The sequence below is a fragment of the Urocitellus parryii genome, chromosome 7, assembly GCF_045843805.1.
Source record: "Urocitellus parryii isolate mUroPar1 chromosome 7, mUroPar1.hap1, whole genome shotgun sequence".
NCBI classification, from domain to species: domain Eukaryota; kingdom Metazoa; phylum Chordata; class Mammalia; order Rodentia; family Sciuridae; genus Urocitellus; species Urocitellus parryii.
Genome location: NC_135537.1, coordinates 109,298,078 through 109,305,297, shown reverse-complemented (window position 1 = coordinate 109,305,297; position 7,220 = coordinate 109,298,078). Strand labels below are relative to the sequence as shown.

The following is a 7,220-nucleotide window of genomic DNA, read 5'->3' as shown; positions in this document are numbered from 1 at the left end:
CATCACTCAGTGCTGTGCTTTGGGTAAGTTTTGCATGTGCGCCTCCCCCGCTCAGAGGTTGATGTGCTGGGGGTTTGGTTCCCAGTGTGTGATCTTGGGAGGTGTTGGGACCTTTTGGGGGAGGGCCAAAAGGGAGCCAATTAGGTCACTGGGAGCAATGACCTAGAAGGGATTTGATAGTTCTGGGGCCCTCTGTTTGTTTCAGTGAGTGTTGTTAGAAAAAAAGCAAGGCTGGCCCCCTCCATTTTGGCTTTCTGTCTTGCACACTATTGCTTTCACAGCTTCTCCCACTGTTGATACCATTCACCTGAGGCCTTCACCAAAGGCTGAGTCCATGGGGCCACCTTGACTTTCAGCTTCCAAAAATGTGAGCTAAATTAATTTTTTTCTTTATAAAGTACTCACCCTCAAACATTTTGTTATGGCAACAGAAAACGGAAACATTCATTCCTATTCCCTTTAATTTCTCTTATACTCTTTCACATTAAAGTTTAAACTAGGAACCTCAGAATGGATGCCTAGGTCTGGGAAATCTGGGAAAAGCTATATTCCCTGAATTCTAGGAAGCTATTGAAAGGAGAAGGTCATATGAAATAAGAGGCTGAGGCTCAGGAGGATATATATATATATCACCAGACTATGTGGGCTTTTGCAATCTTCACCTGGGCACGAAAAGTTCAAATTATGCCCATGGGCTTTTGAATCAATGAAAATCTGTCCTTTGGGTCCTGCAAGCATCTCCTGGTTGATCCCCGCCCTCTGCCATCTACCAGATGGCATGGGGTCTGAGAACCGGAGGTAGAGGATCCTCCTCCCTGAGATCCAGGTATTGATCCTATAAGAGCACTCACTTAGGCTCCTGGGTCCTTTGCTCAGGCCCGTGGCCTTACATCCGGGATCCCACAGCCTGCCCTTTTTACCTTTAGCCCTCCAACGTATGACGATGTGATTCCTTGAACTCAGTTACATTCGTCTGCAATTCCAAGTGCAGGTTCTCTCTTCCAGATTGGATCCCAAGGAAACAGAGACCCAGGGGGATTTGGAAGCCAGATGATGGGATCTTTAAGCTGCTGTCCTGTGGCGAGTGCCCCAAGAAAGGGGATATGTTGACTGAGGCTTAATGGCGGGAATGTTCAGCTGGGTGGAGGGGACTCCAGAGAGTGACACTGCTGAAGCCTGACTTTACATAGGCGTGTGTCTAAATTCATTGTCACGCTCTCCCATGGTAATTGATCCACCAAACTGGTAGGATCGGGCCTCATCAGGAAAAGGTGGTGTTCCTCCATGGGCAGGGAGGAGAGGCGGGATGACTAGTGGGACAGGCTGGACAAGGAGGCTCTTCTGGGACCTAAGGGACTAGCCTGGCTGTAGAGGGCCAGGCTCCCAGGCCAGGACATGAAGACGTGTTCCTTCTGGGGCCTGGAGATCCAGTCTTGCCCACAGGGTGACAAGGTAACTTGGAGCACAGAGTTGGGTGGACCCTTTGTCTTGTGTAGTCAAAGACTGAGATTCAAAGGCAGCAGAAGGTGAAAACCAAGTCTAACAATGTCTTAAAACAAACCTAAGTAAAGCTCCCGTAGCTGGGAGGACACCCGGGAGGGTGGCCAGTGGATGGCTACTGTCTAGGGTTTACGTGGATCCATAGGTTTGGGGAAGCCAGCCCCCTGCCCCATCCTGGATAAGGCACTTGGTGTCCACGAGGCCTTCAGGCAGCCTCCTGTCCAGTCCAGGTATTGATCAGGCACTTTTCCTTCTTTGGAGAGGCCAGGGACTCTGGGTCACATGTGTCCCAATTTCCTATGGACTGCAGGCCACGGGTGTCTCTATTTAAAAATAACTTGCAAGTTTCTCAGCAGAGGCCTGCAGTGGCTGTGCGGTGCTGCTCAGGAGGTCACCTGAGGACCATTCTTCTATCTGCCCAGCCTCATTTCTCCCTTGACATCAGCACAGCAGGAGGGCTAAGCTCCAGGGAAGTCCCTTAGGCTCCCCTTTTTTGGGAAACCTGGGGTCTGTCATCGTCTCTGCTTCCCGGTGGCAGTCACGTGGGTACAGCGTCTGTTTCTCAGGGAACCCAGAAGAGTCACACTCTTGCTGTCCTGAGTGTGACTTCAGTGGACCTCTCTGACCTTCTGGCAGGAGGAACTGGATTTCTTTCATGCTTTGCATTTGTCACACCCACCAAAGGAACCAGAGCCTCCCTCTCTGCTCATCCAAACAGATGACCCCGGCTTGGCAGGAGGCTGTCACTGCTCTGGGAAGCTCCGCGAGCCATGACCTGGTGCCCTGGACTTTTGGTAAGGGCTCTTCCACACAGGTGCCACCCACAGATGGAAGGTCTCTAACTCCAGAGCCTCTGTGTTGGGGGTTAGTGAAGGGATGGGGTGTGCCAGGGTGGCTCTGGGCCTTGTCCTGGGCAGGGCTCACTGCCTGTCCTTGGGGAGTTTGTGAGCAGAATTGCCCTGGCATGGGGCTCCCCTGGTCCCTAGAAATGGAAGCCAATGAGCGGGAAGGATCTCCAGGAGGAGACACCAGCATCAGGGCCTGTGGGAGTTCAAGGTCAAGGGTCATGTCTGGAGGGAGGGAAGGTTGGGAGGGAGGGAAGGTTGTGGGCCGGGGCGCTGGGTGGAGGGAGATGCTGCCAGCTCCCCTCCCTGAGGCGGCTGTGAACTCTGGTCCCGGAAGGTGGCCCATCTGACCAGAGCGCCATCTCAGGTCAGGCAGCCGGCTCCCAGTGGAGAACGAGCGTCTGAGGTACCAGTGTCCTGGGGAGGTCCTGTGGTTGTCTCCTGAGGTCACTGTCACTGTCCCTGCAGGGCCTGGCTGACACAACACCACCATGATGCACCCTGAGAGACAAGTTTATGGGACAGGTGAGTTGGGATGGGGTGCTTGAGGCCCAGACCACCAGCAATCACCTCTGTATCCTCCAGACACCCTAACATTTCTGTCCCTCCCTGTGTGTGGCCCTTACCACATGGCCCTTCCTGCCACTGGGGCTAGGGGATTCTGGAGGCAGGGGACCACTGCTCATCAGTGCTGGGTTGGCCTCAGCCAACCAAGCAACAGCCACCAAGAGTGACCAGGTCTTGACACCAGGTACTGGGGCTGCTCTCCTCACCAGAGCCCACAGCTCTGCTGGCAAGGCTGGGAGGTGAGTCACGTGAGTGTGGCCTGTTTGGGGGTGTAACCCCTGCTCCTCCTTATGGAAGTCCAGACTGGGTGGTCTTTCTTTTAGAGTCAAGAAAGCAGCCTTCGTTTTCACGTTCCTTCATTGATTTTCCCCCTTCCCAACGGCAGCACTTAGGCCTCAGACTTGGGAGGTGTCTGATCGGGATCAGCAGGTGTGGGTCCTGCAGGGAGAGACTCTGGTGATGGTTCCACGGAGCAGCAATGTGACTCCGGGTGAGTGGTCCACTGTGCTGACCTTCCCCTCACCCCATGGCCTTTTGTCAAAGTGTGAGGACAGACAGCCCGTAGCCCAGGAGGGTGACTGTATTTAATGACATGTGTTCTGAAGGAGCCAGAGGAGAGGGCTCGACTGCTGTCACCACAAAGAAATGATCAATGTACCGGGAGGGATGTACTCATCACCTGATCACGTCACTACTGCATGCTGTGCACATGCATGGAGTCGTCATATGGCACCCCGTAAATATGTACCATTAGTATGTGTCCAAAAGTGTGGCTTTTAGTGGGCTCATCTGGAAGAGGCAGGACTTCATACCAGTCTGGCAAGAAAAGCCAGAGAGGTTTGTTTTAGACTAAAGAAAGCAGGGTGCGGAGCCCCTAGGGCTTGGGAGAGCCACCTTCAGGGATCTGAGGTAGCTGATCTGTCCTGTGCAAGAGGAGTACCTTGTACTGTGTGGCCTCAAGTGTCTTAAAGGGACTAAGTGGGGACATCCACAGGAAGGCAAATTTCAGCACCGCCTGAGACAGAGCTTGCTAGTGGACAAAGCTCTCCGAGAATCAGAGGAGTGGCCTGGGATAGGAGACGGCCATCTCCAGATGTTCAAGTGCAAGTGTCCCAGTCTCAAGGGCAGGGTTGGCATCTGAGTCTCTGTTTGCTCCAGCTTCTAGGTTAGGGACTGCCACATGGGATGAGTGGGTGGTGAATGACGGGCAAAGGATGGATGCAGTGGTTGACAAATGGTGGCTCTGGTGTGGCCGACCACCATTTCTCAGTCGGGAAGAACTGTAAGAACCATTCATTTTTCCAAACTTCAAAAGGAAACCGATGCCTGTCTTCTGCTTGTCTTTACAGCCACTGTCACTATCCTCCCATCAAGTACCCTGAGTCCCTCGAGCAGGGCAGAGGGGTTCCCATCTACTTGGGCACCCAGGATCCAGACATGTGTCTGTTTTGTGAGGAGGTGGACCAATGGCCCAGGCTGTGGCTGAAGGTGAGGGGCGGACAGAAATGACAGTTTAAACAGCCAATGTTTCTTTATGAGAATTTTATTGGGTAAAAGGTTCTAATTTTAGAATCAAAACAGAAGTTCCCATTCTCTTGAGCCTATTGATTCCTAGCTCCTGAGTTTCACATGTGCGACAGCACTTCCTGTAGTGTCTCCACGCCTTCTCCTTGAGGATCCCTCTTCAATCTCCAATGTTCTCCGTATTTCCCAAGTGTCCTCTGTCTGGTTGTGCCATATTTCTCCTCTTGGACCTCCCGTCTACCCATCCTTGGGAAGCACATTCCACAGTGTGACACAATGAGGAAGTCACCCGAGGATGCTCTCCTCTGATGTCCCTGTCAACTGGTGACACGTGCTGTACTTTTAAAGATGAGGGTAATGAAAGTAGGGGTGCTGATGAGAACCGGGGCACAGACTGAGCGAGGCTGGTGGGGCACAGGGAGCAGGCAGCTGCTGGAGGGGCACCTGAGCTGGCACCCTGGAGGGGCCGATGCCCGGTCCTAAGCAGGCCGGGAGGTGGACACCCTGAACCCAGGCTGCGGGTGATGACTCCCGTCATCTCAGTGAGCAGGGAGCTGATGGGGGGAGGAAGAGGTATGGTCTAAAATGAGAAGGCGTCTTCCATTTGTGAAGTAGTAGATCCCTGCTGATCAGGATGCCGGGCGTTGCCACATATCGAGGACCAGTGATGCCCAGGCCTGGCGATTCTCGAGGGGTCCCTCGGCTAAGTTTAGCTGGTGACATGATAATGAGGAAAGAGACCCAGGAACGAGATGAGGTGGGAGAGGGTGGGATTCGAGTTACTCTGGCCAGGATGTTCAGTGAGCTCTCCCTAAGAACAGGCCTCGGAGCTGACACCTGAGTCCCAGGGAGTAGCCCGCCGGGCAGGTGTGGGGGCAGAGGGTCCAGGCAGGGGACATCAGGACCCTGGGCGGGCACACCTCGGCATCCCTGAGCGAAAGGCAGAAGGCAGGTGTAGCTGGAGCAGATCAGCATTGGCGGAGAGGTCAGAGGTAGGGTAGCGGGGCAGGCGAGGGCCGGGTAGTTTAGACAGGCTTCCTGTGGATTTCATGGTAAGTACAACAAAACATTATGCAAGAAGTTTAAGCCAAAAGACAGCATGAGTTTACTTATTGTCCTTATTTCAGTTTAAAGCTTGCTCAGCTGCTTTGTGGAGAATGGCTGAGAGGGAATGGAGTAGATTCCAGGAGAACAGTTAGGAGGTCACCGTAATCATCCTGGCCAGAGGTGGCAATGTCCTGGTCAGCAGTGTGGGCAGGGGTGGGGGGCACCAGAAGCAGCTCAGTTTCGGAGTGTTTGGAAGTAGAGTCCACAGGCTGTGGTATATATGTTGGGAGGGAGGTCAAAGGAGATATCAAGGTTGACTCCTAGGTATTTGGCCACCCAGAGAGTTGGCTGAATGATGGAAAGTCATTACCAGAGTAAAGGAATCCCATTGAGAACTCCCTACTCAGGGTGGAAGATGCTGGAATTCTGAACCATTCCTGGGTCTCTCTTGAGGTCTTACACATGCATAATTTAATTAAAAAGCTTATTTTACCTAAATATTCAATAAATGCCCATAGAAACGTACACACATAGGACATGATTTCTAAATGCAACAGAGAAGGCGTTTTCTGATGGCTGTGTCTCCCTCGCGTGCAAGTTCTCTGATTTATTTGACCCCATATCTTTCATGTGTGACCTTTCTCCTGTGCTCAGCTATTGACATGAGACACACTCCCGCAGCCTGACTGTCCTTTGCTGGGACAGTTGCTCTCACCATTGGGCTTTGGTAAATGAGGTCATTAGCCAACTTTGCAAATTTGCATCTTTGTCCCTCAGTCTCTTGTGCAAGAAGAGCTCCAACTCATCATCCAAGGGCGGCCACCGGTTCGTGGACCTGACCCTTGTTTCCTTGCTCTGGACTTGAGGGTGGGGTTGGGAAGGTGAGATTCCACTTGGAGACTCTGCTGCTCTCGGAAACTTACCTTTCCAGTCCTGCTCACAGGTGGGGAAGGCTTTCTTGAACTTTGAGATGTTTATTGGTTACTTGGAACATTTCAAGCAACTTCCTTTTCTCTTCTTGGCTGTTCTGCCCCACCTTTCAGGAGCAGAATATCTTGGATCTATACAACCAGGTGGGGCCCGTGAGACCCTTCCTTTTTTACCACTCCCGGGATGGGAATACCTCCAGCTTGAGTCTGTGGCCTTCCCAGGCTGGCTCATCGCCTCCTCCCAGGTTGGCCAGCCCATCTTCCTCACTTCCGACCTGGGGACCACCAACAACACTAACTTCTATTTGAATTTAAAGGCTTGAACTCAGCGTAGAGGTGGCCGCTTGCTCAGAGGCCTTTGTCTTTCATATTTTGAGCTCCCAGCAGGACTTTGTGTCACCTCAGGGCTGCTCCGTGCCAGCGCAAGAGGTGATCTAGCTGCTGTCATCAGCTCATTTTATGGAGGAAGAAGCGCTGACCTCGTGGCCACTGAAGAGCAGTCTGTGACTCAGAGCAGGCAGCTGGGGCTGAAGGCTCCTCTCTAGCAGAAGCTACCCAGCGTGTCACCTGAGAAGTGGTGCGTGGTGTCACGGTGTGTGAGACCATGGGAGGCCCTGTGAGGAGTGACACCCTCATTTTCAGGTGATTGGCCTGCTCCACGCCTGATTTTCACCCACTTGCTATAGCAGACGTTCTTGCATTGAGCAGCAGGAGAGCCAGGATAACTTTCACTGAGAAACCCGATTCTTTGGACCTTTAGCCATGGGGAACCTTACAGAAGGATGAACACACCAGGAGAAGGGCTTTT

At 52.7% G+C, this 7,220-nt stretch overlaps 1 pseudogene; it reads left to right on the top strand.

The window, feature by feature from the left end:
• The first annotated feature begins 2,836 nt into the window (after window positions 1-2,836).
• LOC144256099 (interleukin-36 gamma-like) lies at window positions 2,837-6,735 on the top strand (annotated as a pseudogene).
• Window positions 6,736-7,220: the final 485 nt, after the last annotated feature.